The 17,278-nt window shown below is 33.8% G+C and overlaps 1 protein-coding gene across 1 annotated transcript in view; it reads right to left on the minus strand.

Annotated features, from left to right (window-relative positions):
* Reck (Reversion-inducing-cysteine-rich protein with kazal motifs) overlaps positions 1–17,278 on the minus strand; it is a 757,413-nt gene that overhangs the window by 64,962 nt on the left and 675,173 nt on the right. The gene's annotated exons all lie outside the window — the stretch shown is intronic.

Raw genomic sequence — 17,278 nt, forward strand, 5'->3', positions numbered from 1 at the left:
ATAAACAAGAACAAAACAAAAGTAATGAAATGTAGTAGAAATAACAAAGATGGACCACTGAATGTGAAAATAGGAAGAGAAAAGATTATGGAGGTAGAAAAATTTTGTTATTTGGGAAGTAAAATTACTAAAGATGGACGAAGCAGGAGCGATATAAAATGCCGAATAGCACAAGCTAAACGAGCCTTCAGTAAGAAATATAATTTGTTTACATCAAAAATTAATTTAAATGTCAGGAAAAGATTTTTGAAAGTGTATGTTTGGAGTGTCGCTTTATATGTAAGTGAAACTTGGACGATCGGAGTATCTGAGAAGAAAAGATTAGAAGCTTTTGAAATGTGGTGCTATAGGAGAATGTTAAAAATCAGACGGGTGGATAAAGTGACAAATGAAGAGGTATTGCGGCAAATAGATGAAGAAAGAAGCATTTGGAAAAATATAGTTAAAAGAAGAGACAGACTTATAGGCCACATACTAAGGCATCCTGGAATAGTCGCTTTAATATTGGAAGGACAGGTAGAAGGGAAAAATTGTGTACGCAGGCCACGTTTGGTGTATGTAAAACAAATTGTTGGGGATGTAGGATGTAGAGGGTATACTGAAATGAAACGACTAGCACTAGATAGGGAATCTTGGAGAGCTGCATCAAACCAGTCAAATGACTGAAGACAAAAAAAAAAAAAAAAAAACTATCTGCAGGGCGTAGGGCACACCTCCGCAGCTAGGCCCTCCGGGCGGATTGCTCTTGCGAGCAGCATCTCGGAATGGTATAATTAGGTATCCAAAATTGATAACCTCTTGTGTAAAAATATTTTTTTGATTGATGAAAACTGATATAATAAAAGTTAGATTAAAGATTTAACTCTAGAAAATGTCTAGTGGTTAACTCATCATCGCAAATAAGCTGATTTCGAAGTCGAGAGTTGTAAGGTTTAAATCCTAGCAAAGGCAAGAATAACCTTTTTACGGATTTGAATACTAGATGGTGGATACCGGTGTTCTTTGGCGGTGGAATTTCAATTAATTACACTTCTCAGGAGTATCGACCTGAGATTGTACAAGACTACAATTTATTCACATTCATACATATCATCCTCTGAAGTAATACCTTACGGTAGTTCCGTAGGATAAACAGAAAAGAAAGACAGCTCTTAAATTGATAATAACGGATCGGGATTCTCCGCAAATGATCGGTAAATTCCGGTGCCTACTATTTGGTTATAGTTCACTATTTTATGAAGAAAATCATTCACAAATAAATTAAAGAAATTTTAAAATACTACTCATAAATTAAACGCAGTAAAAGGTAAAAAAATAATTTTAGTACGATATCTTAGAATGGATTTGATGATAAGCTTTGATATGTAAGATTATGTGAAAATCATAGCTTCAAATTAAAAATTTGATTTCTTTGCCAATTTTTTTATATGCGTGATGAATGGCCTAAAGAGTGGGGTTGCCGCTCTCTCAATGAGGCACTATATATATTCTTCCTCTTTATATTTATTTTCTTCTCTTAATCTTTTTATTCTTCCCTTTTTCTTAACATCTTCTTCCACTTCATATTCATCTTCTTGTCGTTTTTTTGAGATATATTTCTTCATGTTATCTTTCTTTTTCCTGTTTGATTGTTTCTTTTTCATTTTTGACTAGTGTAAAAGGAAAAGTCCAAAATCCAATTTTAGACTTTTTTGGACACTTTTGGTTCAGTTAATTGCAATCAAAAGAGGAAGTGTACAACTAGATGTTACAACAACCCTAAATCCAAAATTTCAACATCCTACGGTAATCGTTTTTGAGTTATGTGAGATACATACGTACGTACGTACAGACGTTAAACCGAAATAACTGAAAATGGATTCAGGGATGGCCATAATATATATTAAATAATAGAGTGTAGTAATAATAATTCATTAATTAGGACATTCTTCACGCATATGAAAAAATGCATTTTACATAATCTTACATATCACCATCAAAGCTTCATGTCAAATCCATTCTGAGATACCGTCCTAAAATTAATTTTTACCTTTTAATGAATTTAATTTAAGAATGGTGTTTTAAAACATTTTTAATATATGTTTTATTCTCTAAATTTTAATCTAAATTAGTTTTATATTTAAATTTTAAGTTTTATTACTTTATAGTTGCGCTAGCGCACAGTTTTGAACGTACTTAGCGAAAGATCGGATCGATACGTTTTACGGTTGTTGAGTGCAATTAAAACATAGGGCTAAACGATTTAATTTCCGGATAACCAATATCCGGTCGATCGAGAGTTTACCCGATGCATTAAACAGTTAGTACTAGACCTGGTGATACATATGCCGTTTGAATCGTGAAAATCGGACAAGCGGTTATCGAGATATTACGGTGATACTGCATCGCACCTCCTCCCCAATTTCCGAACGGCGCCCCGGGGTCTCTTAAAAGTATTATCATACGACGGATACTATTGGGAGTGGATAGTGTTATTGTCGAGGGGGCTCGAAAATGTTTTTTCAGACCACACGATCGACCGTTTTGCGATTTTTTTTCGAAAATTCGGATCCGGTTAAAAAGTAATAAATTTTCCCAAAACTTCGATAAATATATTTTACATATATATCGATATATGTACGGTATATCGATAAATAATAATATAACTAGTATATATCGGTAAATAATAATATAACAATTATACACCTGACCATCACGAGACATGTACTAAAGAATCGGGATTTTCCGTTAGTAATCGGTACATTCCGGTGCTAAGCAAACGGGACGCACGTACAGACAGACACACATACCAATGTCGTTTAGTAGGGTAGAATTTAGGACATGTTTAAACAATTTATCATTTTTAAAAAAAACTTTTGCTCACAAGTAGCTGTTTATGATTACTGCAAATGTGATATTTTTCTAAATTAAATGTATTATAATATAATACTGTTCATGTGTTCTTTTGCACTATTGAATTGGCTAGTTATATCGATATATATCATGTCACAATCTTCACACCACAAATTATATACCCCTTGTTTATTAAAATTAGAATTATTATTATTATATGATGTTTTATTATAATTATTATTAATATATTTAATTAATTTTTAATTTGTAGTATATGCAAGTGTTATGTTAATTTTTTATGATTTTTTTTCACATTTTTAGAAAATTAATAAATAAATAAAAAGAAATATGTCTAAAAGAAGTTTAATATTTTTTACTTCCTTGTACGAAAAATCGCGAAAAATTTCGATTTTCAGATTTCAACGGAAAAACTAGGTTCTACCCAAAAGTTCGGGGAATTGAATTTCGCGCGCGAACAATTGCTGATACGACCTGCTGCCGCTAGTTGTGGCTAACAGTACTCTTTGTGAATCAGTGTTCCAACAGCTGTGACGGTGAGAGGCTGCATTGTTGAGTTTCGTGCGGTTGTGTAACGTTGTGTTTTACTGCTTCGGCGAAATTCTAAATGACAAATTTTAAAGAGCAAAGAACCTGCATCAGATTTTGCTTCATTCATAAAAAAACCGGTGCAGAAACCCATCGCATGCTTGTGAAAGCATTTGGCGACAATGCTGTGAGTAAAAGTAAAACTTTTTTGTGGTACAAACGATTCAAAGATGGAAGAACGACAGTCGATGACGATGAGTGTTCTGAAAGACCATCAACAAGCGCAACACCGGAAAACATCGCGAAAGTGCGAGAGGCTATTGTTGCAGATCGTTGACAAACAATCCATGATGTTTGTGCAATCGTACAAATGTCATATGGGTCCCTGCAACGCATCTTGTTGGACAATTTGAACACGAGACGCATTACTGGAAAATTCGTACCGAGACTGTTGATCAGCGACCAGAAACAAAATCGCGTAGTTGTCTGTAGTGAAATGAAAAATTCAGCAAGAAACCTAACTTCATCTCCAACATCATAACCTGTGATGAGAGACATGGGTGTACGGGTATGACCCTGAAACTAAGCAGCAGTCGTCTCAGTGGAAGTCGCCAAGTTCACCGCGGCCAAAAAAAGCACGCCAAGTTCGCAGCAACGTGAAGTCCATGATGATTGTTTTTTTTCGGCATCAATGGCATTATCCATAAGGAATTTGTTCCTCTTGGTCAAACTGTCAATGGGATGTTCTATTGTGAAGTTTTGAAGCGGTTACGTGAAAGCATTAGGTGCAAACGTTCAGATCTGTGGGGTAACAACAGCTGGGTTCTGCACCATGACAACGCGCCCGCGCATACATCGCTAGCCGTTTGAATTTCTTGGCTTCCAAAAAGACGGTAGTGATTCCCCACCCACTCTATTGGCCTGACTTTGCCCCGTGAGACTTTTTTCTCTTTCCGAAAATAAAATTTCAATTGAAAGGCCATCGTTTTAACACAATTGAGGAGATTCAGTAAGAAACACAGAACGTGCTTCGAACACTTACACCTGCAGACTTCCAGGGATGCATGGAATCATGGGGAAAAAACTGGGATCACTGTATCAATGCCCAAGGGGATTGCTTTGAAGGTGACCGTGGAAATTATAAGTTATGGTAATCTATTTTATTTTTATGGTAAACTTCCCCGAACTTTTGGGTAGCACCTCGTATACATTTTGACCATCCCTGAATCCATTTTGACTAGTTTCGGCGTGACGTCTGTATGTACGTATTATCTCGCATAACTCAAAAACGATTAGCCTTAGGATGTTGCAATTTTGGATTTAGGACTGTTGTTGTAACATGTAGTTACCTCTCCTTTTGATTGCAATCGACTGGACCAAAAGTGTCCATAAAAGCTCAAAAACAAAAATGGATTTTGGACTTTTTCTTAACTGCAGTAATAAGCTTTCATTGAGAGCTTTTCAACGATATGTCATAAGTAGTACTTATTTTCACTGGTTCCAGAGTTATAGCCAAATAAAATTTTAATTAATGAAATATTTAGATCTTACAAGGGGAAGGAACATCGGTTCAAATCAGATTTCATCTCCTTTTTTAAATTTAAATATATTGATTTGTTAATAATTATTACCTCAGATTGATGAAAAATATGAGAAAAAAATCGGAAGTTATTAGTGAAATAAAATCACGAATTTTATTAGAACTTCGTCGGTAAGACGTTACGAAGTCAACGAACTATGTTTACATTTCTAAACAGTGAAATGAAAATAAGAAAATTAAGTGTGAAAACATTAAATTTCAGTACAATTAGATTAGTAACAAAGAATATTTAAAAAAAATACCTCGAATTTTCTAGACGACGTTTTTTTTCCATTTGATAAACCGCGGGACTCGAAGATGTCATTTTTTAATTATTTTAAAGGTGACTTTAGGAATCGCACCGCTAGATAGCAGTACTTGATAGTCATCCGGAGGTCCCGGGTTCAAATCCAGGTCATGCGTGGCATTTTCACACACGCTACAAATCATTCATCTTTTCGTCATCTGGAATAATACCTATTGTTGGTTCCAGAGGTTAAAAAAAAATTTTCAAGGGTTAGTACTTGATAGTACTAGGTAGCGTACAAAAATTTGAAATAATAAAATTTAAAAGAAAATGTACTAACATGTTTTAATAGTAAATGCTCTTATGTAAATGAAAGTACTGAAGATGAAGCAATTTTTTTAATTCCCATCACTTCATTAAAAAAAATAAAAGTATTGCTTTACAAGAAATTATACCAGTTTTATTAAAAAAAGGAATGAATAAAACAGAAATAAATTCGATTGGTAAAATCAAATTTAACGATAAAAATCGAGGGTAACACTTACAAAGTAATAAGTGCAATATTACATTACGGATCTTCGATTCGTGAAGGTCATTATACTAGTTTTATTAAAAAAGAAAAAATATGGTATGAAGTGAATGATATAACTATCAACAAAAAAATTGGCCGTGAAATTAAAAAAATGTATATTTGTTTGTTCTAAAAAGGGAATAAATTTTAATAATACATCCATAAGATAAAAATCAGAAATAAATAAAAGAATAATCTAACAAAACCCAGTGATATTAAAAAAAAAAATTACAATGAAATTGTAAACCGTACGGTAAGAGTCTCGCAGATATCATCTCTTCCGATCAAAAAACAAAAATTTGTGTAATATAAATAAAATTGTTTTGAAAAAAACGATACTGATATCAAAAAAGGTAAGACACTAAATTTCTATTATCAATATTTGTTATTAATTTAAAATTAAACACATGTTAAATATATGTAATAGATAATAATAGATAATAAAAACTGTTTAAGCGTTCTTTGTAATAAGCAAAAAATAGTAAAATTTTTGGGGTAGTCGGAATACCTGTAGAATTACTGCGCAGTGCAGGTGAGGAAGCGATTGATAGATTATACAAACTGGTGTGTAATATTTATGAAAAAGGGGAATTTCCGTCAGACTTCAAAAAAAGTGTTAATAGATATGATACCAAAGAAAGCAGGGGCAGAAAAATGTGAAGAATATAGAACAATTAGTTTAACTATTCATGCATCAAAAATCTTAACTACAATTCTATACAGAAGAATTGAGAGGAGAGTAGAGGAGGTGTGAGGAGAAGACCGATTTGGTTTCAGGAAAAGTATAGGGACAAGGGAAGCAATTTTAGGCCTCAGATTAATAGTAGAAGGAAGATTAAAGAAAAACAAACCGACATACTTGGCGTTTATAGACCTAGAAAAGACATTTGATAATGTAGACTGGAATAAAATGTTCAGCATTTTAAAAAAAATAGGGTTCAAATACAGAGATAGAAGAACAATTGCTAACATGTACAGGAACCAAACAGCAACAGTAACAATTGAAGAACATAAGAAAGAAGCCGTAATAAGAAAGGGAGTCCGACAAGGATGTTCCCTATCTCCGTTACTTTTTAATCTTTACATGGAACTAGCAGTTAATGATGTTAAAGAACAATTTAGATTCGGATTAACAGTACAAGGTGAAAAGATAAAGATGCTACGATTTGCTGACGATATAGTAATTCTAGCCGAGAGTAAAAAGGATTTAGAAGAAACAATGAACGGCATAGATGAACTCCTACCCAGGAACTATCGCGTGAAAATAAACAAGAACAAAACAAAAGTAATGAAATCTAGTAGAAATAACAAAGATGGACCTCTGAATTTGAAAATAGGAGGAGAAAAGATTATGGAGGTAGAAGAATTTTTTTATTTGGGAAGTAGAATTACTAAAGATGGACGAAGCAGGAGCGATTAAAAATGCCGAATACCAGAAGCGAAACGAGCCTTCAGTAAGAAATATAATTTGTTTACATCAAAAATTAATTTAAATGTCAGAAAAAGATTTTTGAAAGTGTATGTTTGGAGTGTCGCTTTATATGGAAGTGAAACTTGGACAATCGGAGTATCTGAGAAGAAAAGATTAGAAGCTTTTGAAATGCGGTGCTATAGGAGAATGTTAAAAATCAGACGGGTGGATAAAGTGACAAATGAAGAGGTATTGCGGCAAATAGATGAAGAAAGTAGCATTTGGAAAAATATAGTTAAAAGAAGAGACAGACTTATAGGCCACATACTAAGGCATCCTGGAATAGTCGCTTTAATATTGGAAGGACAGGTAGAAGGAAAAAATTGTGTAGGCAGGACACGTTTGGAGTATGTAAAACAAATTGTTGGGGATGTAGGATGTAGAGGGTATACTGAAATGAAACGACTAGCACTAGATAGGGAATCTTGGAGAGCTGGCATTTTATTCCAGTCTACGTTATCGAAAGCCTTTTCTAGGTTTATAAACGCCAAGTATGTTGGTTTGTTTTTCTTTAATCTTCCTTCTACTATTAATCTGAGGCCTAAAATTGCTTCCCTTGTCCCTATACTTTTCCTGAAACCAAATTGGTTTTCTCCTAACACACATACGTTTCATAGAAGTTTAATTTTGCAATACTTGTGGATATTCAATATTTTTTGTTTTTCCACTGTCTGCATAGATAGAAAGGCTATCTGGTTTGCCGACTCGGGAACACGCAACATACAGTTGCCAATGTGAGAAGCAATCCGCATCTAAATCTAAACCACACAATTCTAATGATTGACCTTGACCTTTATTGATTGTGATTGCAAATGCCAATCGAATTGGGAATTGCAATCTTTTAAATTGAAATGGTGTATCGGTCGGGATCATGGGTATTCGAGGAATGAGGACACCTTCACCTTTGTAAGGTCCCGTTAAAATCGTTGCTTTCACTACGTTATTCATCAATTTCTTAACTGCAAGTCGCGTGCCGTTGCAGAGTTTTGGCTGATTAATATTCCGCAACAGGATAATTGTCATTTTTTGATCGAACCGTTGCAAGAATCAATTTATTGAGGAATGGTTTCCCAGTTCCTCCTGGCGCATCGAAGAAGAAGGTCCCCCCAACTCCGTCATTTATCATTTGCATTATGCGATCATAAATGCCTTTCTGTTCACGCGTTAATTTTAGGAATGTTTGATCGGACATATAACTGAAGATCACCAATGTTGTAACTCTGTTCACGGCGTAAATCTACATCAAATGAAGCAATCGCAGCTCGGGTGGGTGCTGGCATTCCCGATTGACTAAGAACTTTATTTGCAATAGCTAAGAACTTGTCTTCAATATTTATCAATGCTTCGTTGTAAATGCCTTCTGTAAATTCCACGGTCGTATTGGTATTTTCTAGGCGTACTCTATGCAAAATATCCTCAGCCATATGCGATCGATATCTTTCCCATAACTCTGTGGGAGATGAAGGGAAGCAAGCGGTCAATATAATTGCGAATAATGCGCGAATTTGATTTGTATGTGCAGTGTTGCAGGCGCCATTAATACATATATCCCACTGTTGGTCGTTTTCTAATAAATTCAGAGCTTGGTAAAAGGCGCACCTCAATCACGACACGATCACACAAAAGTACCTCGATTAAAGTGAATATTTAATTCAGATTGTATAATAATCTGAATCAGATGCAAGTGGATACGTTTTTTTTGTTGTTAATAAACAATGCAATTGGGAACAGGTATTGTTTCACATGTGACTGCGGTTGTCGTTAGCTAGTATGACGAGTGTTCCCCTCGCTTCTGGCAGATGGCGCGGTCACTGGTACACAGCTGACCGTTAAAAAAACTGTTTTCTCACGGTCGCGGGTATGTGACTGATGCGAAAAATAGATAAAAACAATCTTTGATGCGGGTTATATTTTGTGCTAAAATTTCAGCTCAATCGGTGCAGAACATTTTTAGTTTTTGAAGCGTATACAAACGAACTTAAGATTTTTATATATAAAGATTTGTGGGCCGCGAAGAAAAGCCCTTAAGTAGTGCGAAAAAACACATCATTTTAAATGCTTACAAAAGCAGAGTAACGCTTAGAAATTACAGAATAATCAAACGGCGTTGATTTGAGATGTTAATAAACTGCTAACGTAAGTAGAAGTTGTGCTGCTTCAGTGTACAACGTGATTCTCGAATATGAATCTACTAATGAATTATGGTCTCCAAACAAAACAAAACCCCGCAGGTCAATTGAGAAAAAGGGTGAGATTTTGATAAAAACGCGATTCGTAAAAAAATTACACGAATTTGAATTATTTAGAAATAGTTTAACGATGTATTATGTCCTTTGGAAGAGAATTCGGTTACTGTCTTCGACAACGCTCCTTATCATTAAACGAAAAGAATTCCAGCCGTTATAGAAAAACAATGATATCAAAATGTGGCTTAGTTCAAAAGGAATAATTTTTGAAGAGGTTTAAGCTAATGTTCAATCATTGCAAAGGGTTTCGCGTATTAAAAGTAATTATAATTCGTATAAAATTGGTTTGACACACAACGCCATATTGGTAAGTCGTGATTTTATTCGGCTCCTAACGAATATGTTTGCCGGCCTCCGTGGCGCGAGTGGTAACGTCTCGGACTTTAATCCGGTGGTTCCGAGTTGGAATCCCGGTCAGGCATGGCATTTTCGTACACTATAAATCATTCATATTATCATCTGAAGCAATGCATAACGGTGGTTTCGGAGATTAGAAAAAACAAAAAAAAAAAAACGAATACTTAGTTGTGTGGTTTCAGTGTTACTATTTGTGAATTTTGTTCTTTGCTTTTACATAGCAAAGAACGCTAAATGACCAAAAAACGATTGTTTGGTCATATATATGTAAAAAAAATAACCTTTTTTTGGTCATTATGTAGGGATTATTATTTTCTGTGTATTTGGTTATTTCGACTTTTTTTGTTTGCATAGTCTTAAGTCTATCTGGGCTATAAGAAAGTTGGGTGTTTTAATTTATTTACTGTAAGTCATCCTTCTTGGTGGCTTTTCTTTTTTTTTAATAGAATACAGATGTTTTAGCTGTTAAATATAATTCAAAGATATTTGTTACTTAATCAGTTGTGATTTTGTTTACATTGGCAACGGCGATACGGGCTCTTTGTGATTGGTCGTTGTGTTTGACAGCGGCCATCTTGCATTGATATGATTGGTTTTCCTTTGTTTACATTTCCAAATTAAAAATAGATAGATAGATTTATTAAAAAAAGATGAAAACAATCTTTGATGCGGGTTATATATGGTGCTAAAATTTGAGGTCAATCGGTGCAGAACATTTTGAGTTTTTAAACCGTACACAAACGAACTTAACATTTTTATATATATAGATTAAAAAATGTCTGTTATTTTTATTTTTTTAAATTTCTTTTCAAGGTGAAAAGATAAAGATGCTACGATTTGCTGATGATATAGTAATTCTAGCCGAGAGTAAAAAGGATTTAGAAGAAACAATGAACGGCATAGATGAAGTCCTACGCAAAAACTATCGCATGAAAATAAACAAGAACAAAACAAAAGTAATGAAATGTAGTAGAAATAACAAAGATGGACCACTGAATGTGAAAATAGGAGGAGAAAAGATTATGGAGGTAGAAGAATTTTGTTATTTGGGAAGTAAAATTACTAAAGATGGACGAAGCAGGAGCGATATAAAATGCCGAATAGCACAAGCTAAACGAGCCTTCAGCAAGAAATATAATTTGTTTACATCAAAAATTAATTTAAATGTCAGGAAAAGATTTTTGAAAGTGTATGTTTGGAGTGTCGCTTTATATGGAAGTGAAACTTGGACAATCGGAGTATCTGAGAAGAAAAGATTAGAAGCTTTTGAAATGCGGTGCTATAGGAGAATGTTAAAAATCAGACGGGTGGATAAAGTGACAAATGAAGAGGTATTGCGGCAAATAGATGAAGAAAGTAGCATTTGGAAAAATATAGTTAAAAGAAGAGACAGACTTATAGGCCACATACTAAGGCATCCTGGAATAGTCGCTTTAATATTGAAAGGACAGGTAGAAGGAAAAAATTGTGTAGGCAGGACACGTTTGGAGTATGTAAAACAAATTGTTGGGGATGTAGGATGTAGAGGGTATACTGAAATGAAACGACTAGCACTAGATAGGGAATCTTGGAGAGCTGCATCAAACCAGTCAAATGACTGAAGACAAAAAAAAAAAAAAAATTTCTTTTGAAGTTAAAATTCCATTTTTTATTATTACTGTTAATAAGAAAAGTCACACAATTTAAAGAAATTAACGCATTTATTAAAATCAGAAAAAAATACCTAGCAGAAAAAAAAGTAATTGGAAATATTTTATTTAAATAAAATACACTATAATTATTCAATTGACGTAAAGAAAGATTTAAGAAAACTTTTAATTATATATAGATATAAAAAAAAATCCGGCAGCGTAATTTAACAAAATTAATTCTAGAGAGGTAGTCCCGTAGTAATCTCTACACCCCTATTCCGTTGAAAATGTTCCCTAAAAAGTTCCATTAACTAATTAAACTGATTAAAAACTGGGAAAAAAATTCTTATAAGGTATAGAAATAAAGCTTACGCTATCGATTGACACTGATTAATGCTACAAAGCAAACTGAGAACGAAAGAAAGATTATACAAAATAGGATAATTAAACGTACGTTAAATTTATAAAAATACTAAAAAAATATTTTCGTTAAAAAAGATTAAATTAAAGTAACAATCGGGTTATTATTTTTTTTATTATGAAAGAGCGGTCATTAAAAGTTATGATCATTAGCTCGACGTATGTTAAGATGCCATGCCTGTCCGGGATTCAAACCCAGGACCTCCGTATGAAATACCGAGACGCTACCTCTAATCAAGTGCGGAAGTCGCCCAGGTATAATTTTATTTTATTTTAACTAAACGTTTTTTTATGGGTGAAAAACGCTTCCGCATTATCTTTACTAGGACACGATATATTGTAATAAACAAACATATATCATATTTTCTATTCTACCTCACTTAACGGCATTTGTATATGTGTCTATGTGTGCGTCCCCCGTAGCTTAGCACCGGAAATAACCGATCACTAGCGGAAAATCGCGATTCGTTAGTACATGTCTCGTGGTGGTAAGGTGTATTCTTGTTTTGATTATTAAATTGTTTTATTAGATAAAGATTAGATTATTTATTAGATATTAGATTGTTTATACTTGGATTTGAATCTAAACCCACCGGGTTGGTCTAGTGGTGGACGCGTCTTCCCAAATCAGCTGAATGGAAATCGAGAGTTCCAGCATTGAAGTCCTATTAAAAGCAGTTATTTTTATACGGATTTGAATACTAGGTCGTTGATACCGATGTTTTTTGGTGGTTGGGTTTCAATTAACCACACATCTCAGGAATGGTCGAACTGAGACTGTACTTCATTCATACATATCATCTTCTGAAGTAATACCAAAACGGTAATTCCCGGAGGTTAAACAGGAAAGAAACAGGAAAAAAGAAGTACTGTTTGCCTGCTCCGTAGCGCGAGTGATAGCGTCTCGACCTTTCATCCGAAGGTCCCAGGTTCGAATCTCGTTCAGGCATGGCATTTTCATAAGCTAAAAGATTTATCATTCATCTCATCCTCTAAAGAAAAAAAAAGTGTATACTTATTATTATATATTGATATATATGCGAAATGTATATGGAAGTTTTATAAAAATTGAATACTTTTTAACCGTATCTGGATTTTTCGGACAAAAATTGCAAATATCTCGAAAACGGTCAGTCCTAGCGTTTTGAAAAATTTCTCTCCTCCTCCAGGATTATCGCATCCGTTCCCATTGGTACCCATCGGATGATAATACTCTCAAGTACCTCTGTGGCGCCGTTCGAGAATTTCGGAGAAGATGCGTTGGGGTGCCACCGTAATAGCTCGATAACCGGTAGTCCAATTTTCACGATTCAAACGGCGTATGTATCAGCAGTTCGAGCGATAACTCTTTAACGAATCGTGTACACTCTTGATCAACCGAATCTTTGTTATCCGGAAATTAAATCGTATAGACCTATCTTTTGATTATAGTCTCACCAAAAGTAAAATGTACCGATCCGATTTTTCACTAAATACGCTGAAACCTGTACGCTATTGCAGATTTAAAGTACAAACTTATGAAGACTAAAAAGTAGAAAATGAAAAATATGGAAAAAACTTATAACACTACTCTTAAATTAAACGCACTACAATGTAAAAAATAATTTTAGAACGGTATCTCAGATTAGATTTGACAACAAGTTTTGATGGTGATATGTAAGATCATGTGAAAGTTTAAGTTATGTCAAGGGCCTAAAGTGTGGGATACCGCGGTATCCCATTCATCACGCATACGAAACAAATCGGCAAAAACATCAAATTTTTAATTTGAAGCTATGACTTTCACATAATCTTACATATCACCATCAAGGTGATATGTAAGATTATCACCTCCATATCACCATGGAGGCATGGCAACTTGAATGGCACACCACGACTAAGGGAAGATCCTTGTATAGTTTTATACATGATCTGGGGGGATGGTATGCCTCGAGTTCGTTTTTAAGGGCGTCGGGTGCCCAGGTGCTCACCAGCCATGTAAACTTGAACCAATATCTGTTTCGGTTTCGCCTGGTGGCTGATGAGTTGGGGGAGGTCCAGTCGAATGTACATATGATGTACGACTGCCCTGCTCTTGAGGGGGGGGGCAGAGACCGAGCCACCCTGGAACTTAGCGGTCAGGGGGAAACTTGGCCGCTCACAAACGGCGAGTCAATGTGGCGAGAGCCGCATTGTCAAACCGTGTGGGAGTTCCTCGATGAGGTTGCTATGTTCAACCGTTATCGTTAACTTTAAGGGTTTATTAAATATAAATTGGACTCCTACAGCTCTGCTGCTGGAAACCAACCTTGAGAATATGGCTGGCCATCAGCCAAATCAGCTCCAAGCGCTGTTAAATGGGTGGACAGGTACTAGCTGGCATACAGTGACCGAGGCGTGGCAGCCTAAATTGCTGCCTTTTATTTAATGATTCATCGTAGTTTTAAATTGTAACAAGGGGTGCGCCTCCCCGATTAAGTTTTATGGTTGACAAGTGAGCGATTGGGACACTTAAGCGGGTGCTGTACGGCACCTTGCATAATTCGCTTACGCACGTTAGGTAGCTCATTAGGAGCATTTAGGATTTAGGTCGCTAAACCGATTTTTAGAGGCACAGTAGCCGTTTTTGGCACGGTACATTTGGTCTATGCTCCAGGGCGACCGAATAAGGTGGTGGTGGGAGAAATGCCAGTTAATCAAATATCACCATCAAAGCTTGTTGTCAAATACATTCTGAGATTCCGTCTTAAAATTATTTTTCACATTTTAGTTTAATTAAAGATTGGTGTTTTAAAATTTTTTTTTAGATATTTTTTAAATTATTTATATGTTTCTTTTCCTTCATAAAATAATGAACTATAACCAAAACGTAAGCACCGGAATATACCGATCACTAACGGAGAATCCCGATTTTTTAGTGTCAATTTCTAGAGTTATATTTTTAATTTAACTTTCGTTATATCAATTTTCATCATTCAAAAAAAAAAAAAAATATTTACACAAGAGGTAATCAATTCTGAACACCTAATAATCCTATTACGAGACGCCGCCCACCAGGGAACCCGCCCGGAGAGCCTTGCTGGGGAGGCGTGCCATAGGCACGCCCTGCAGCTAGTTATATCACTAAATATCAAATATTAGCGATTAAAATGACCAAATAACGATGAAACGTTGAAATGACCAAATAACCAATTATTTTTGTAAATTTATTTTTAATCGATTGATTTACACGAAGCACATTTTATTCATTTATTTTTTTTATTTAAAAAATGTTGATTTTTAAATTAGTAATCTGTATATATGTGAAATGATAAAACCGTAACACAGTTGTTCCACATAAAGTAAAATAGAAAAATGGAATGAATTGGATACAAGCCAGATGATTTTCAGATTTATGTAAGATTATTTGTTAAACAAATCGTAACTGCGGAGTCTACCTAGAATTAAAGTTGTACTAATAAATTTATTTGTTAAAGAAATATTTGTATAAAATTAGTTCATTAAATTTTTTTTATGACCCATATGTATAGTTAAAAAAAGAAAAATATACGATGTTAAAAATTTTCTTCTTTTATTTAGGACTAGCGAAAACGGCAATGCTTCGCTATCGATAAATTTGAGTGTATGAATGAATATAAATAGATTTTGTATTAAATTTGACCATATGTAATCGATTTCGTTCATTTCGTTATGCTGTTTCTTCCTCTATTTCATTTTTTTGTGTATTCTCTCATTCTTTTGGCTCGAATTGTGTGTGAGCCAATATTTTGTTGTTTTGTTTACATTGTTATTTTTAAATTATAAAAGTTTTATCTTCTACATAAATATTAATATTTTTATTTTAGTTTTCTTACATTTTGTAAATTACAAAAAAAAAAACAGTGTAATGGAAAATATTACAAAAACAATAAATTGTGCAATATTTTCTTTCTTTCTTCAACAATTTCACTACTTTATATAAATCATTAAAAAAAAATTTATATATATATATATATATAATTTAATTCTATATATATATATAATATAATTTATAATATATTTATAATAATTATATATATATATATATATATATATAATTTAATTATATATATATATATATAATTAAACCATGAAAATAAACAAGAACAAAACAAAAGTAATGAAATGTAGTAGAAATAACAAAGATGGACCGCTGAATGTGAAAATAGGAGGAGAAAAGATTATGGAGGTAGAAGAATTTTGTTATTTGGGAAGTAAAATTACTAAAGATGGACGAAGCAGGAGCGATATAAAATGCCGAATAGCACAAGCTAAACGAGCCTTCAGTAAGAAATATAATTTGTTTACATCAAAAATTAATTTAAATGTCAGGAAAAGATTTTTGAAAGTGTATGTTTGGAGTGTCGCTTTATATGGAAGTGAAACTTGGACGATCGGAGTATCTGAGAAGAAAAGATTAGAAGCTTTTGAAATGCGGTGCTATAGGAAAATGTTAAAAATCAGATGGGTGGATAAAGTGACAAATGAAGAGGTATTGCGGCAAATAGATGAAGAAAGTAGCATTTGGAAAAATATAGTTAAAAGAAGAGACAGACTTATAGGCCACATACTAAGGCATCCTGGAATAGTCGCTTTAATATTGGAAGGACAGGTAGAAGGAAAAAATTATGTAGGCAGGCCACGTTTGGAATATGTAAAACAAATTGTTAGGGATGTAGGATGTAGAGGGTATACTGAAATGAAACGACTAGCACTACATAGGGAATCTTGGAGAGCTGCATCAAACCAGTCAAATGACTGAAGACAATAAAATAAAATGTATAAACTTTTGAACTAAAGGCGGTTTTGGGGTCTGGGGGTTGTGAAACGCAAAGATATGACGAAATTTTTTGGAAGTTGAATCATGGTACCCATTACAATACGTAGCTTTCTTATGAAAGCTACCTATTGGTAGCTATGGGTACCCATGGTAATGGGTACCATGGGTACCTAAAAATTTGATGTAGACACCACATGACACCTTTTTACGCCTATTAAATTATATATACACATTTTTAAAAGTACGTAAAATTTTATTTCATTAATAACTTTTGATATTTTTTCCTATATATCTTGTTAATTATTATTTAACGTATTTTTTTTTACAATCAGAGGTTAATAATTATTAATAAATCAATATATTTATGTTAAAACAAAAAAAATGTTAAAAAAAGAGATGACGTCTATTTGAACCAATGTATCTTCCCCTTGTAAAATCCAAATATGTCGTTAATTAAAATTTTATTTGGCTATAACTCTGGAACCAATGAAAAATAAGTATCACTTACGATATATCGTTGAGAAGTTCTCAATGAGGGCTTATTACTGCAATTAAGAAAACATCCAAAATCCAAATATTTGAAGATTTTGGGTTTTTTGAA

The sequence above is a fragment of the Lycorma delicatula genome, chromosome 1 (genome assembly GCF_047948215.1).
Source record: "Lycorma delicatula isolate Av1 chromosome 1, ASM4794821v1, whole genome shotgun sequence".
Classification (NCBI taxonomy): domain Eukaryota; kingdom Metazoa; phylum Arthropoda; class Insecta; order Hemiptera; family Fulgoridae; genus Lycorma; species Lycorma delicatula.